We start from the raw sequence: 17,699 nt of genomic DNA, 5'->3' as shown, positions 1-17,699 counted from the left end.
GGAAGAATTCGAATGTCTTCGTTAATTTCTTGGCTTTGTGCAATATGTATTGTTCATGGTTTTAGGAATGAAGCGTCAGTCTAGTTCTAGTCGTTGAGTATTCCTGGCATACCAAAACAACAAAGATGTTTGAACGAAATTAACCGAAACTGCGGTTGCCATGAATCCAACCAAAATTACAAAAATCGAGATTGCTCATTTGTTTACCATCAGTTCAAAAATCCACGCAAAAAAAATCCCGTTTTCACCCTGGTCGCGGAACAAAAACAGAGAATTTTGCGTCACCACTGCCAGCGGTAGTAACGTCGGTATCAGTCGCTCTCACCCACACATTGCACGGCGGAGGATTTTCACATATCGAAACCCGACACCGAAATACAATTTGTGTAGTGTAGGAATGAGAGTTTCGCTCTCGGTCGTAAATGGGAAAATGCTATTTGAAAGCTCTTTCAGCGAGCGACGGTAGACTGTGAACACTTTCTCGTCAGCTGATGAGCTGTGAGCGAATGGTGGGCAATAGGGTTTTTCAAAAATGTTTCCACTTGTTCTAGTGATGTAGGTTTTTAACTTTCAAAATCGTTTTGTGTGTTTTGGAACTACTTTTGAAAAGTGGTATCAGCAGTTTTAATATACAAATTAAAATAATATTCCTATCAACATATTCCCATATTTTTTTTTGTTTCGTGTTGTTTCATAAATTTACACGGAACGACCGAAATTAGCTTTGCGCCTAATTCGTATTACTGTTTTTGAATTAGTTGATTTTAACATCAAAACTGCCAAAATAACTAATAAATTGGTTAATATTCAGAATTTAATTTGCTGAAAAAAGTTCTTGTTTTTAGCGAATATATTTAGATGGCAAAAATCCTGGACACAAACCAGCAACATTTCTATCCCACACGAAATTCTCGTTATCAACTAATAATTTTGTTGTTAAAATCAAATAGTTTGACGCTGTTTGGCTGTCATCATCACTGCAGAAAGACAGCACAAAGAAAACAAGAATGCAATTGGTTTTATTAACAAGTTTATTAGTCAAAAACTCATGAGAAGTGTCAAAGCAACACAATTCGTTGAAAAACAAAACAGGATAGTCTTGTTGAAATTGTTTTGATATATTATATAGATTTTGAAATTTCTAGCTGACCGATATGTAAAACTGCTGTAAAGTTGCTTGGTTTAAGTTTATTTGTGGAGTGCTTTCAGCTATCAGTGAATTATTAAAAGATTAACTAACGATCATTTCTGTGACCAGTGCAAAAAGTACATGTTTAGTGCATATTCTATGCTTGCTTTGCCATTCCGACTTCTATCTCTGAACTTTTTGTATGAGACGACATCTGAATGCTTTGGTTTCCGTTTAGTACATGTAAATAAACGAAAATATACTCGTTTAGTCGCTCAATAATCAGAAAAGAAAGTAAACAAATCGAAACTGACACTTCCCTGTACGGTCATTTGGAAAATTTACCGTGATGTTACAAGCAGCATCTACAACAATAGAGTAGGACACATGAATCAAAGAGCTACTATCCGAAATGGTAAGACATTTTCATTGGCCATTCATTACATTCAGTGCCTAACCAAAGCAGATCGTTTGTAATTACGATTCGTGATTGTGAGAGTTTACAATGCACAAACAAAATGTTGCTTTGGAGAAGCAAATCGTTTTTACAGTGCATAAGAATTCAACAAATTAGATAAAATGAGTTATAATCAGGCCCGTACCCAGGATTTCGTTTCGGGAGGGACCCAAAGATAAAAAATATTGTAACTGAAGATTGCTGATGTACCTAATTCTCAGTGTGCCTTTTACGGATGTTTTTAACAGTTACTTTAAACTTTTCCACTGGAACTGTTATTGTATTACATTCCTTCACGTTTACTGTCTTGTTATTTCTGTAACACATGTCTGAGACCTAAATAATTAAATATCTGTTTTTAATTTCGGCAGGGGCCAGAGCCCCTCTGGATACGCGACTGGTATGATATACTGGTCACAAGGAAGGGAAGGAATTTTAGTAGACGATCGTCAAACTTAACTTCCTACAAAAGCCATAAAAAGAACTAAACGAAACCATCGATATAAACAAATCAAGGAAAGAAAATCCTGGGGAATTTACTTCCTATGTGAATATTATAAATGTTAGTCGTTAGGAATGTAAACTTACGTTTTAGATGATATTGTCCATGTTTCGAATTTTCATTTATCTGTTCATCCTCGTAATATTCATCCGCCAGAGTATTATTTTAATTATTCGAATAATTTGCATCTGACTATATTTGTTGTCGAGTTTCAAAAATGTACGAAGAAATTCTATCAATAATGTAATTTTTGACGCCATTAGTGCGAATATCCGAGCATCTCATATTACCTGAAATAAGAGTATCAAAATCGCCGTTTCCGACAAACAAAAGCTTCAATGAGCCTAACAAATAGACAATACATAATTAATCAATTCTTCCCTTGTGATTTTTCCTGCATTCGGTTTATTTCATTTTACCAGTTACGAAGTAAACAAACCACCTTCAGAGATGCCAAGTCAATTTTTTTGAATGTCGGCAGCACGTCAAAGACTGAAATAAAAGTGCTTCATTTTGCAGTTTTAGTGATCAGTCTGAGTTAGTTCCAAGCCCGCAATTTTTTTAACTTTCTCTTAAGATAATTCTAAATCTATAAAATATCTTCAAATCCACCGATAAAGCTTAAAAATCTCTCGAATGTCTGTAGCTCTTCTTAAATATCTGCAAAATTGGAGACAAATCTGCAAACTTGGCATCTCTGTCCACCAAAACAATTTTTATCGTTCGACATTTCTTTTTATCGTTTTGGTGTTGGCTAGTTGGTACTGCAGCTTGAGTGAATCAGTTGCCAGGTGTATAGATAAGCCAGCGTTGCACAGATGTAAGAAAAAAACGTTCAACGGAAGGCCGATTCGGGACTTTAGTTGGCCGATTTTGAAACAGATAATTGAACCGAGTGCAATTTTTTCGTATGTGTGTATGTAACATTTTTTTGCATTAACTTTTCCCGGAGATGGCTGGACCGATTTTCACAAAATTGGATACATATGAAAGATCTTTAGATCCCATACTAAATTCCTGAATTTCATTTGGATCTGACTTCCGGTTCCGGAGTTATGGGGTAAAATGTGCAAAATAATGAAAACATATTTTCTGACTTTTCTCGTAGATGGCGCGTCCGATTTTCACAAACTTAGTTTTAAATGAAAGGTCCTGGAGTTCCATACGTAATTCCTGATTTTCATCCGGATTCGACTTCCGGATTCCGGAAATATAGGGTAAAGTGTTAAAAGCTTTATACCATCACTGAAAAGGGCGAAAAACCGTAAAAAATATCCTAAATCGACCTCAAATCTTCTCCAATTGATAGTTTTTATCAGAAGACGGCCAAACAAACCGATTTCGGTTATTCTTTCAAGAATCGAAGAAAATTATTTTGAAGAATACCACAGTATTATTTATGATAGTATGATTGATATGAGAAAGGCATCAATACACCACTAGGTGGATTAAAACAGGTTTCATTTAGCGAACGCACATGAATTGAGATATTTTGTATAAAGAAACAATATTTTTTATTAAAAAAATATCTGGCATCTCTGGTACACACATTCTGTGAGCGATTTCACTCACGGAACTCATTCGCAGAGTTGCCAATTATAAAGATTTCATTTGATTAGGGAATAGGGGAATACAGATAAACGTTGCCAGGTATACCGATTTCTCGGTATTTATTCAGATTTTTTAACTCTATAGCGCAATACAGGTAGGTACTCCCAAAATACTGGTAATTCAAGGATCATACAGATACATACCGATTTTGGCTTTGAACTTAAATAGACATGAGAAAAGATGGTCGTGGGACCTCCTTATCTTTTGCTCATCTAAATGAGTCTTGGTGACATTTTCCTGGTACTTATGTAGGAAAGACTTTGATACGGATGTGGTACAGATAAAATTTTGCGCCGAATAGAGATTTTTGGAAAAATGACCTGGCAACGCTGATTCAGATACAGATATTTTATACAAAGCAATACAGGTTTTCTATGAAAGTATCTGGCATCTCTGCTCATTTGCTAATTCTGCGTTGCCAACTAGCGAAACGAAAACGATACAAATAAAATGTCAAATGAAAATTAGTAATGGTGAATGGGGATGTCCGAAATTTCGAATTACTCGATTATTTAATAATCGAGTATAATTTTGAAACTAATCGATTGAAATTTATTCGATTATCTGGGTTATTAATCGATTACTCGATTATTCATTCAAATATTACTATGGATTTTTTTTTATTATTCGATTAGCTCAATAATCGAATATTAGTTATAAGCTAATCGATTAAATATTATTCGATTATCTGTGTTATTAATCGATTACTCTATTAATCGATCGATATTACGACATCCCTAATGGTGAATTATTGTTTATGCCAGAGAAGTTTTTTTTAGCGGCGAAAGTTTTTTCTCTGCTCGTAAGCGAAAATTGAATGATATTTTCAAAATTCATAAGATAAGTACTCTTTTATTATGTATCATTTGTAGTTGTTAGGCTCATTTCAGATTTTATTTTCAGAAAGAAGGAGAAATTTGCGTCTTTTTAGAAAGCAACAGAAAACCACAAGATGGCAAAATTTGAAGGATAAATCAGAATATAAAAAGTCGAAGCGAATTATTATCTGAACAAAAGAATATTATGGATTTTAAAAAGAAATCGTAATAAATGGACATGGACAGCAAATAGCACAAAAATGTGAGTTTGTATTTTCAATTTAACCATAAACTTTTCATACTAAGAAGAGGTATCCCTACAGTACTTTTAGTAAATATAGTATTATTAGTAACTATAGTGCTATTAGTGACTAAAGTTACTAATATGTAATATCCACCTGCACGTGTAACAACAAGCGAGTAGGGGAATTGTACCAACAGTCATCTCCTTAGTGGAGTCAGCATTTTTTTTTTGCTTTCAACTAGGCCCATAATCATCGGGTTGCGTTCTAATCGGAAATGGAAATCAAGTGAAATGAAAGGTCCTTATTACGTAAGTCGCTAGTAATTACTTGGATGAACTTGACGTTATTATGAACATCACGTTGTTTGGAAAAAAGGTTTTTTTACTACAGTGATCACTACACTGTGCGTGATACTGGTATAAGGTAACACCAAGTGAAGGTCGAAATGAGAACGGTAATAAGGGCCAATATTATTAAAAAATAAAGAGATAAATCTGCAATGACTTGAAAGAAAGAAAATAGCTGATTCGATATATGTAAAAAAAAGGGTCGAAATCTTTAAGCCCCTGTGCAGTTCTCGTCGATGCACAATTCCAGGATTGATTAGCTGGCCGTGAAGAAACAGGGAGGGTCCTCAAACGGCGCCTCACACTTCGACCTAACATGTCATGTTAACAAAATGAACTTTCGAATTATAAATTTTGAGCTGTAAGGTAAGTTTAATTTTAATTCTGAGTTATTTCTTTTGAGTGAATCACATGTGTTGCATGGTTATACTCACCCGTGTGCATATATATGTATGATTGCTTTTACTTCACCAATTTTAATATATACATATTGTTTCTTTTGTTAAGAGGCCTTTTACAAACTTAGGAAAGCAGCTATGTTATTAGTTTATAGTGCAAAATCAATTATTCACATTATAAACAGAAATAAATTTATTAAACTCAAGAAAGTTTATTGATCAAATCAACTGACAATTCCAATTAAAATAAATTAATTAATTGGACTCGTTTTGGCTGTAGCTAAAATTAACAGTTCGTATCAGTTGGAATCAGTATATATTTTACTTAACTCAAGAAGGTTTATTGTTATTATTACCTGTCAATTTTAATTGAAATTAACAACAATATCACTTAATTCAACAACATTTTTTACTGAAATCAACAATAATTATTGGTTAAAATCAACTATAGTTTTGCTGATTTTGCTAAAAATATTAGTTGAATGAAAGTGGAGCGTGTCTTTGCTAAGAAATAACAGCATGTAAATGTTGCAAAATCAACTGAAAAATTAGCAAATTCAACCAACTTTTTAGCATTATTAAGGGGTTTAAAAATAACAAATCTGAATTAGCAAATATAAGAATTTTTTAGTTGTCTTAAAAAATAACTAACTAAAATCAGCAAATCAACTAATTTTTTCGCCAAAAAGCTGATTTCGGTCTTTGCATGTACATTCAAAATGATAAAAAAGTCATATTTTAATTCAATACGACCTAGGACGTATTGAGTTAAAATTTTGTTTGAGCTGGGCTTTCGTCATTGTAAAGTCAATTGGTCCGCTTTTTGCTTATTAAAAGTTGACATCATATGATTTAATGGGTCAAATTGGTACGATAAGGGTTTGTATAGTATATAGCTCGGTTTCGTAATTGCCGGGAAAATATATAAAAATTAAGTTTAGACAGAAGTCCAGATCAATCAACCCGATGTGTAACGATGTTATGTATGAATGAGACCGTTAATTGTTCTCGACGCTCTTCTAGTGTGTGGATGTCAATCAGCATGCAACCAGTTTTGTATAATGATAGAGGAAATCTTGCCCAGCCTAACTTACGGAGTGCAAATAATAGGAATTGCTTTTGAACTGATTCTATACGTTCCTTGTGAGTGACAGAGAATGGGTACCGAACAATGCTACAATGTTCAAGTGTAGACCTTACGTAGGCAATATATAATGTTTTATTCGTGTAAGTATCGCGAAAATTGTAGCTGAACCGTTTTATAAATGTAAGCATGTTATTAGCTCTGCCTATTATTGTACTATAGTGATCGAGGAAAGTCAACCTTTTATCTAAAATTGCTCCCAGATCTCTAATTCTGATACATTTTTCTCCTGCTTGATCGCCTAGTTTAATTGCGATATCTGAGGTGTTTTTTTCTTACTGAAAGCGATTACTTTACATTTATTAACGTTACGCTTTTGTTATACGAGACATGGAATGTTTGCACTTCGTCTTGAAATACATATAAATACAAAATAAAACCATTTGTTTCTAGTGTTCGCCCTACCTGGAAACCCAAGTAACAATTTTTGTTACGCTAGCTTGTTTGTGACTAGTTTGCAACCAGATATTTGAGTGATTGTTACTAACATCTAACCACTTGCATGCCTCAAAAAGCGCAGTTTCTACTAGTTGTTAAGTTGGCTAAAAATAAGTTGTCGTTACGTTGTAATGCCATACTGAAATAACTTATCTTTTCATAACTTGAAAATAACTTGTTTTCAAGTAAACTAGTTGAAACTTAGTCACCATCGACAAAATAAACATTGAATGAATCCAGACTAGTTTTCTATCATCAATAAAAAAGCAGAAGAGTACTTTAAATCACAAACTTGATACAAGGTACAAATTTCACAACGATCCAAAAACTGTCGAACGAAATTCAATTTTACTCAACTGTTTTTTATGCGCCTTCAATCAAAATCTGTTTATAAAGATTTAAAAAATAAACAACGAAATAACCCTATCGTCAGAATGCTCAAAATTATTCCAATTAGAGTGATTTTTCATCATTTTAAATTCATATATCATGAGAATTATAATGTTATCACAATCGATGTTCAATCCCTATATTTTCTTCATGTTTATGACAGTGCATAGAACAAAATTGACTATTCTGCCTTTCACTATTTTCGGCAAAAAGTAGTTTAGAAAAAAGTAATATCCTGGTTTTATTTACGTTTCATACACTTCTTGAGACTCCATATTGTGTTCGCCATATTCAAGCCAAGAAAGGTTGTTTTGTTTGCATTTTCGTTATCATAACGTTGGGAAAACCTACCGATAACTATCTGAATCAATGAAGACATTATGTTGTAATCTTATAATATCTAAGTTGTTGCTATATCAATTCACAGTAACGATCCACATATACGTTAACGTATTTATAATGGTTTCACAACGGAAAATAAACCTTTTTTCAACTAGTAGCTAAAAACATAGCTGTGATTAAAGATATGTTAGAATCAAGTAACGATAACTTACAAATGATAGTTAGTTCAATGTTTACGTTATAAAGAAACACTGCTGTCACCTTGTTTTAACCAGTATAACATAAAAAACATGTTCGTGCTCTTGTTGCAACACAGTTGGGTTAAGTGGTATCAAAACTAGTTACGGGTTGCTACTATTGAAGTCAAATAAACTTATTTTCAACTAGTGGCTAGAAGCATAGTTGTGATTAAAGATATGTTTGGATTAAGTAACGATAGCTTATAAAATATGTTTAATTCAATATGACACAAAGATGTTATTATTGGAAACCTAAATAACTATTTCGTAACTAGTTATGTTATGATGAAACATTGCTGTCACCATGTTTTAACCAGTATAACATAAAAAACATATTCGTGCTCTTGTTTCAACATAGTTTGGACTTTGTCGTATCAGAACTAGTTGCGAATTGCTACTTGGGAATGAACAAATATTCAAAAGTATATATAAGAACATTTTGATTCCACTTAGCTTTTCACGTAATACTGAAATCTCTTTCATTCGCCAAATTCGTAAATATTTTTCAGCTCAATGAGAAATGGCGACGTCCGGTGCTGTACAGAATCGATAGGTGACATTAGATGGCAAATGTCACGCCGAATTTCAGTAAAAGCAGACCCTGCCAGCTTGGAGCGAAATCAATTTTCAGTTCAGTAACGCCATCGCACGGCATCACATTCAACATATCATGTCTATTGCGGAGTGCTGCTATTTTGGCGGGCGCGAATTTGACATTTCTCTCCCCTACTTCTAACAGATCGGCTGAAAAGTTCGTATCGTTTCTATGAGAGGGCGTCACTAGAATTAAATCCATACCATTTTCAGTTAGTACCAACCTTCAAAAGATACGTGTATAAATTTGACAGCTGTCTGATTATTAGTTTGTGAGATATTGCATTTTGAATGAAGCTACTTTTGTTATTGTAAAAAAAATGGAAAAAAAGGAAATTCGTGTGTTGATGAAACATTACTTTTTGATGAAAAAAAGTGCCGCCGATACCAAAAAATGGCTTGATGAGTGTTATCCAGACTCTGCACCGGGCGAAGCAACAATTCGTAAGTGGTTTGCAAAATTTCGTACTGGTCATATGAGCACCGAAGACGATGAACGCAGTTGACGTCCAAAAGAGGCTGTTACCGATGCAAACGTGAAAAAAATCCACAAAATGATTTTCAATGACCGTAAAGTGAAGTTGATCGAGATAGCTGACACCCTAAAGATATCAAAGGAACGTGTTGGACATATTATTCACAAATATTTGGATATGAGAAAGCTTTGTGCAAAATGGGTGCCGCGTGAGCTCACAATCGATCAAAAACAACAACGAATTGATGATTCTGAGCAGTGTTTGGAGCTGTTATATCGAAATAAAATCGATTTTTTTCGTCGATATATAACAATGGACGAAACATGGCTCCATCACTTCACTCCGGAGTCCAATCGACAGTCAGCTGAGTGGACTGCACGCGATGAACCGAACCTAAAGCGTGGAAAGACTCAACAATCGGCCGGTAAGGTTATGGCGTCTGTATTTTGAGATCATCGACTACCTTGAAAAGGGAAAAACCATCAACAGTGACTATTATATAGCGTTATTAGAGCGTTTGAAGGATGAAATTTAAAAAAAAAAACGGCCTCATTTGAAGAAGAAAAAAGTTTTGTTTCATCAAGACAATTCACCGTGTCACAAGTCGATGAAAACCATGCTGAAATTGAACGAATTGGGCTTCGAATTGCTCCCTCATCCACCGTATTCTCCAGGGCCCCAAGTGACTTTTTCCTGTTCTCAGACCTCAAGAGAATGCTCGATGGTAAAAAATTCAGAAGCAATGAAGAGGTAATCGCTGAAACTGAGGCCTATTTTGAGGCAAAGGACAAATCGTACTACAAAAATGGTATCGAAAAGTTGGAAGATCGCTATAATCGCTGTATCGCCTCTGATGGCAATTATGTTGAATAATAAAAACGAATGTTGGCTAAAAAATGTGTTTCTATTAAACGATACGAACTTTTCAGCCGAACTGTTATGTACTAGATTCGATGCGGTCTCGCCTGAGGGCGCCTTGCTTGCAAAAAAAGATGTTGCCAATTATTTGTTCGTGAAATGTGAGAGCTAGATATCTTGTTAATATGGTGTCTTTGGTAAAAGCTAACACACTGTTCGAAATCTCGGCAAACGGATTTGCTGATTCCGATATATTCGTGGTTTACGGACAAGTTCAGCAACATATTATGCCAAACTTCGACAATAAAATGCGGAATCGGTTTTAAGTGTGTGGGAGCCGCAACTAGCACAACTTATAAATTGACACATTTTTAGTCAAGTTTAGAAGAACTTATATATTATCGTTCTAAATGACGGGATGCAATTTCATATACACCTAATCCTGTATTTCTGGAACCGGAAATCGGATGCGGGCAAAATTCTAACCTCACCACACCACATAAAACCTTTCATTTGAATTTAAATTTGCGAAAATCGCTCCAGCCGTTTCTGAGAAATTGGAGTGGTTTCCGGTTTGAAGTGTACTTGGTCATCAACTAACCAAACCTGTTCGATTGAAGAATTATATGCTTAGTTAAAAGTATTTTGTTTGGTTTTTAGTAACATGTATGAAAAACACGCTCTTGAAAACGAAATTTTTATACTTATCTGCCTGTAGTTCCGGAACCGAAAGTTCCATCCGGATGTAATTTGGTACGGTTTTATGGGATTGTAAGATCTTTCATTTAAAGCGAAACTTAACTATCATATAATTGCTTGCAGAGCTTGTTTGTTTGTGGGCATAAAACTTAATTCGGTACTACTGGTCCTTCCTTTTCATGTTCCGGAAGCACCGAAAGTGGTGAAGAAAAACTCCAAAAATAGAACTCACTTCGTTTTCCCGGTGATGCTTGAACCGATTTTCACAAATCATGATTTGAATTGAAGCTCATATTATCCTTAAAAATACTGTGAAATTTTATCCGGATCCGACTTCCGGTTCCGCAGTTACTTGGCGATGAGTGTCAAAGTTTTCAAATCGCCATATAGATTGACAATATGTACAACACCGAAAGAAGAAGGAAACACAAAACAAACGATGCGTGCTTTGTTCTATTTCGTACACGCTATGAAGTAATCGAAACGGTGACGGATGTCTGCTAATGGTGTGTGATACTGGTGAAAGACGGTGCTGCGGTTGATAAAAATTTTAGCTATTCTATGATGATTGAATTCAAATTTATTTGAAAAATTTGCCAATAGTGCAGTAATACCGTGTCGGTGGTGTAATGATGTCAATAATAATAATAAAAGTAATAATCCTACTACATGTTTTATGCTGCTGATTCATGCTGTTTAACTTGACTATGCAGAAGTAACAGAAACGCAGGTTCGCTTCGTTTGTTACATTTTGTCTAATTGGTTTAATCGAAATAAAGCATGAGATAGTAAGTCTAGGTTTAACTAGGTTCGAAACTGTTCCAATTTGTAGATCATATTTGTTGCTGGCAAACAAACAAACTTCGGCTATTTCGGTCATCTGAATCCGGATGTGGAAGAATTGGAAATGGTGATTAAAAACATCAATCAAAAGGGTCTCACTCGTTTTCCTTCAAGGTGGCCACATCGATTTTCACAAAGTTATAGGTTCAAAGGAAAAGTATTACAGTTACAGATACTACTTCCGGTTCCGGAGCTATAGGATAAACAGGATTTGTTTTAGCGAATTCCACAGTAATATTTATAATGTTATGAGTAATATGAGAAAGGCATCATTACACCACTGGGTGGATTAAAACAGTTTTTTTTTGCACATTTTACCACGTTGTTCCAGAAGTTTGATCACGATGAAATTCATAGGCCGGCTATGGGACTATAAGACCTTTTATTTCAATCTGAGTTTAAGAAAATCGGTTATGCGGTCTTTGAGAAAATCAAGTGCCCTTTATATTTTTTACGCATTTTACATTTTTTTGTTACATACACACTCAGATATCTTTCGTATTCGAATAGTACAGGGTGATTTTTTAAGAGCTTGAGAACTTTTTTAAACAATAAAACGCATAAAATTTGCAAAATCTCATCGGTTCTTTATTTTAAACGTTAGATTGGTACATGACATTTACTTTTTGAAGATAATTTCATTTAAATGTTGACCGCGGCTGCGTCTTAGGTGGTCCATTCGGAAAGTCCAATTTTGGGCAACTTTTTCGAGCATTTCGGCCGGAATAGCCCGAATTTCTTCGGAAATGTTGTCTTCCAAAGCTGGAATAGTTACTGGCTTATTTCTGTAGACTTTAGACTTGACGTAGCCCCACAAAAAATAGTCTAAAGGCGTCAAATCGCATGATCTTGGTGGCCAACTTACCGGTCCATTTCTTGAGATGAATTGTTCTCCGAAGTTTTCCCTCAAAATGGCCATAGAATCGCGAGCTGTGTGGCATGTAGCGCCATCTTGTTGAAACCACATGTCAACCAAGTTCAGTTCTTCCATTTTTGGCAACAAAAAGTTTGTTAGCATCGAACGATAGCGATCGCCATTCACTCTAACGTTGCGTCCAACAGCATCTTTGAAAAAATACGGTCCAATGATTCCACCAGCGTACAAACCACACCAAACAGTGCATTTTTCGGGATGCATGGGCAGTTCTTGAACGGCTTCTGGTTGCTCTTCACTCCAAATGCGGCAATTTTGCTTATTTACGTAGCCATTCAACCAGAAATGAGCCTCATCGCTGAACAAAATTTGTCGATAAAAAAGCGGATTTTCTGCCAACTTTTCTAGGGCCCATTCACTGATTTGCAAGCGTTGCTCGTTAGTAAGTCTATTCATGATGAAATGTCAGAGCATACTGAGCAAATAATAATGCATGAAAATCATAACCTCAAAAAATCTGAGCAAATACTAATGCATGAAAATCCTAACCTCAAAAAAATCACCTTTTATATGATAATATTCACGGTTTTCACAGTGATTGCATAACTTTTTTATATGAGAAAGCCAAACATAAAAAAAAATGAAAATATATATTATTAGGAGTTATCCTAAGTTTGTGATTAGGGCACATAACTGCTTTTACTTTTCTTTGCGTGTCGTCAGTGCAGTGCAGTTCAAATTGAAGTTCTGAGTGTAAACTTAAACAGTTCAACTTGAAGTGCCAGTTGAAGTGAAGTTTATTGAAGTGCCTTTACTGACGTGTCGAACGACAACGTCGTTTTCAGCTAATATTGGCCGATTCAGGCCCATTAGGGGTTATCCTAAGTTTGTGCTTAGGGCACAAAACCGCTTTTACTTTACGTTTCGTCTTAGACTCGTCAGTGCTGAGCAGCTCGTACTGAACTGCTTAGTGCAAACTTAAACAGTTCAACTTGAACCGCTAAGCAGACGTAACGATATTTGCAAAACCTTTTTTAATTGGCATCGAAGTTCAGGTGTGGTCATATAGGGGTTCACTAATGCTACTAAACCTAGGCTAAAATAATTAAGACTAAAAGGCAAGAAGGGGAGTTTTTTTACATACCTACATAATACAAAATAGTGTATGCTAACTTTTTTCAGTAATAAACATTTTCAATTGATGCATTTGATGTATTTCACATATTTTATCAAATTCGGCCAGCCTACCCTGGTCCTGGCCGATTTTTTTCTATGCATTTTATTTTCCTGATTTTTATTCGGGAATGAATAAATTCATACATGTGCTTTAAAGGCATGACAGAGCAAACCGTTTATCAGAAAGTCTAACCAGAAAGAATACAGAGCTCTGGTCTTCCCGATAGCATGTAGCAGGTCTGTTGTTGTTGCTGATGTTTGTGGGAGGTCCTCAACAGTCCCGAGAAATGATCGATTTTTGAGCATGGTTTACCTTATTAACTCGTCCAATTAAATATCGGGACTGATGTGTGCCTGACTACCTCGAAACCGTCGTCGCGGTTACGAGAAATGCAAGAAAAGTTTTCCTAATTGTTTTCAAAATCATGAAAAAACTTAAGTTTGGAGTTTATAATCCAGAAACGCATTATTTTGGTAATGATTTTAAATGCAGAGTTTTTATTTCTCTAAACTTTGAATGAATTTAAACACGGGGCTGGGGTCCACTAGGAGATTGATAGTACCTATTAGCTTTCTCCGGACAAAACAAGCCTAGATGCCGCGTTGAATCCGGCGGAAAAAATAAGCCAAGAATAGATCTACTGGGTTCCCTCTTCCATGGCGTAAAAGGCGACAATTGCAGGAGTTTTTAGTTTCTTTTCTTTTCTTTTAATTGAATGATAAAAATCAACTATTGCGCAAATCCTTTAATATGACAAGGTTAATAACAGAGATAACATACATCGGTATATTGAACAAGTAGTAAAAAAATACTTGTTTGTTTGATGAATTTATATGTTTTTCTCGGTAGCCGGTTGCCCAACCTATTATTAAATTCAATAAATAATTAAAATAATAAACAATCAAGACGCGCGTGAAATCTGTAGACCTTTGTTTGGTGATTTAAAATGATTTGATACATTTTTTAGAATATGTCACTACAGTGAATCGCCTATTTTGTCTGGATCCTATTCACTCGTTTATTATGTAGTAGGTCGTTCCATTTAGAAAAAATAAGGAAGTTTTTTTTCGTTACGCAATAGTATTTTAAATTTTCCTTCAGTTTTCATGAATGAGAACAAGAAATCAAGACTTCCCGGGATTTCAGTATCGGATATTGTTGAAACGTTCACTCGGGAAGTCAGTGAGTTTAGTGGTGCACCCGAGCATCTTGAAACCGGAACATACTGAGTCGCGCGCGAATACGCAAATCATGAAATACTGCTCCGTAAACTGGACAAGTATGGAATTAGAGGGATGGCTAATAACATAATCCGAAGCTATTTAGAAAACAGAATCCAATATGTTGCAATCGATGGAGAAACAAGTTCTTCCAAACCAGTAAGCATTGGCGTACCACAGGGAAGTAATATCGGGCCCTTACTGTTCTTGCTATATGTTAACGATATATGCTAGATTAATCTCTCTGGTATTCCAAGGTTATTTGCGGATGATACGACCTTGTTTTATCCGAATGCCAATACAAGTTCTATTATAACAAACATGAATAACGACTTGCTGATTTTGAAAGAATACTTCTCTAAAAATCTGCTTTCTTTGAATCTACAAAAAACTAAATATATCATGTTCCGATCACCTAGAAAAGTTCTTTCCACTCTCCCCAACTTAATTATTGACCTCGAATTCACAACACAAGGCAAGTTAATCATCTATCGCAATCCCGTGCATTTTCAAATTTTGGTCAGTAACGAATTACATTCATTGGTCCAGCAATATACAAACAAACTTCCCAATGAAATAGAGAACATTACACATCGTCACTCATTCAAATCCAGCATCAAAAACTACTTAAGAACTCGTAAACGCCAATCACTAATCTAAGTTACTAATTATGTATTTTGTGTCTTTCATTCCTACATGTTATATGTCTACAAACAGCTAAATGTAATTATTAATTCAACGCGTTAGAATCACCTAAATTGTAACTATTCTTGTTAATATATGTGCTTCTTTAAAAGGACAAATCGACGTGAACATTTCATAAGGGCACAAAAACCAATGAGAGATTCTCTTTGTTTACTTTCTTTTCTGTTAATAACACCTAAATTTTCACGTTCACTTACCAAAATTGCATATAGAATGAAAGAAAATATCTCCAGCTTTGTAATAGTATCATACATGTAACGAACAATACCCGGGTTGGCGGTTCAATGCATAGGGCGCTGGTCTTACAAACCAGTTGTCGTATGTTCGAGCCCCGACCTGGAAGGATTCGTAGTGTCAGTAGAATCGTAGCACCAGCCATGCACTGGTTCTGTACACTCTGAATCGGCTGCGAAGTCTGTTGAAACAGAAGGTCAAATTCCACTACAGTAATGTAATACCAAGGCTTTGCTTTATGCAAGGATGGCTTTTATCGTATCAAAGAATGCTCACTCCTCACTCTTTACACGATTGAATCAGTGCCATCAAAGAAAGACTAATATCATCGCAACAACAAACACCCGGCATGGCTCATTTAACATAAAATAGACACCAGTGCGAGAGCGAATTTTTTTCGATGACATTTCTGAGAATCAAAGGTTAGCACGCTGCTATGGGGATCCTCTCTGAAGCAACAAACGGTCGCTTATTCTCGTTTCGCGATCCGATTCTGTATGGGATTGCGATAGAATCATTTTACTATTGCCGCTTATTCTAACTATGTGCATATAACCTTTGTATAAGTTGTGTCTATGAAAATGTATGTGAATGCTCCACACAAGGGTTTTGAAATATTGCAACCTAGTATGAGAAACATCAAGTTGAACCATCGATTCGATTTTCTGCGATAATTGTCAACTTGCGATCCTCTCTTGAAAAATTCCACACAGCAACGATCATTATCAGACTGTATTTTTTTTCAAGGGCCGTGAAATACTCAGAGTATAAAGTGGAGCGAAGAGGAGTAGAAAAATTCTCTCGCGGTTCATGCATTGAATGACTCGAGTTCTTATAGCATCTTCTACCGGATTGAAAATGTTGTATACAATATAGACAGCAATATAGCAGCTTCTGTCAAATTTTCGGCAATCACCAACACTGGTTTTATGTAACGAACAATTGCGTAATAACGCAGATATAATCGAAAGAGAAAGTAAACAAAGAGAATCTGTCAATTGTTTTGAGGCCCTTTTGAAATGTTCACGTCGAAATAATCCACTAGAAACACACTTTTATAGCTCTCTATTCATTAATGTTACTTCAAGAAATTCAATATTTTCAGCCATTTTAGATATAGTATAGTAGTAATTCAATATTTGTTTTATAATTGTTGTTACCAATGGCTGAAAATGGTGCCCATTACCAGGGGGCTCAAATACGAGCCTTTTGGTGTGGGGGAGAGTGGAGGGTTAAAAAAAATACTACAATTACTGAAATTTTTGCTAACAAATATCCTTCTCCCGTGACGTGACAGTATATACGGCCTCTAGTAACAACAAGTGTTGGACTAACATACCTTCCTATCCCTAAGCGGACCTACAACCGGACCTGGCCGGCGCCGGTACTGATCAATAAACTTCGGAGTTACCAGAAGTTTCACATTGAAGGTTGATCTGCCATTCCCAGGTCTGATCTTCCAGAATTCCTCTGTGCAATATCAGCTGATCCCGATCAGTATCGGAGTAACAACTAGGGGTGGCCGCTCAAGCTCTAAACTTTGAATGAATTTAAACAGTGGCGTATCTAGGGCGGAGAGAAGGGTGAAGTGGACACTCGCTCCGGTCGCAACGTTCTTAGGGGGGCGGCAACCAATGACCTTGTGACCTTTTTATTTTTGCTCGTCAAAGCGATCTCTCCGGAATTGAGTTCAGCCTTTTATTTGAACCAACGTTGGGGGCGGCAAATCTTATTTTGCCCCGGGCGCCAAATTTCTTCGGTACGACACTGATTTTAAAGATTTACAGACAAAATTCCGACAACTTTTATGTTTTGCTGTCATACCCTATTGTTACCAAAAATATCTTCCGCGCACAAGAGCACGAAGTGAGAGCCCATCGGAGAAAGAGAGTTTGAGTTTTTTTTTTCATTGTGTACATTCATTTGTTGTCCGCTCCCCCGGAGCCAGTCATGCCGACT

General features: G+C 35.7%; 1 protein-coding gene across 1 annotated transcript in view; it reads left to right on the top strand.

Annotated features, from left to right (window-relative positions):
* Positions 1 to 17,699, top strand: part of LOC131438154 (lissencephaly-1 homolog) — a 147,978-nt gene that overhangs the window by 7,101 nt on the left and 123,178 nt on the right. The window lies entirely within an intron of this gene.

Source organism: Malaya genurostris, chromosome 3, assembly GCF_030247185.1.
Source record: "Malaya genurostris strain Urasoe2022 chromosome 3, Malgen_1.1, whole genome shotgun sequence".
In the NCBI taxonomy this organism is placed as follows: Eukaryota; Metazoa; Arthropoda; class Insecta; order Diptera; family Culicidae; genus Malaya; species Malaya genurostris.
This window is presented reverse-complemented; position numbering and strand designations above follow the sequence as displayed.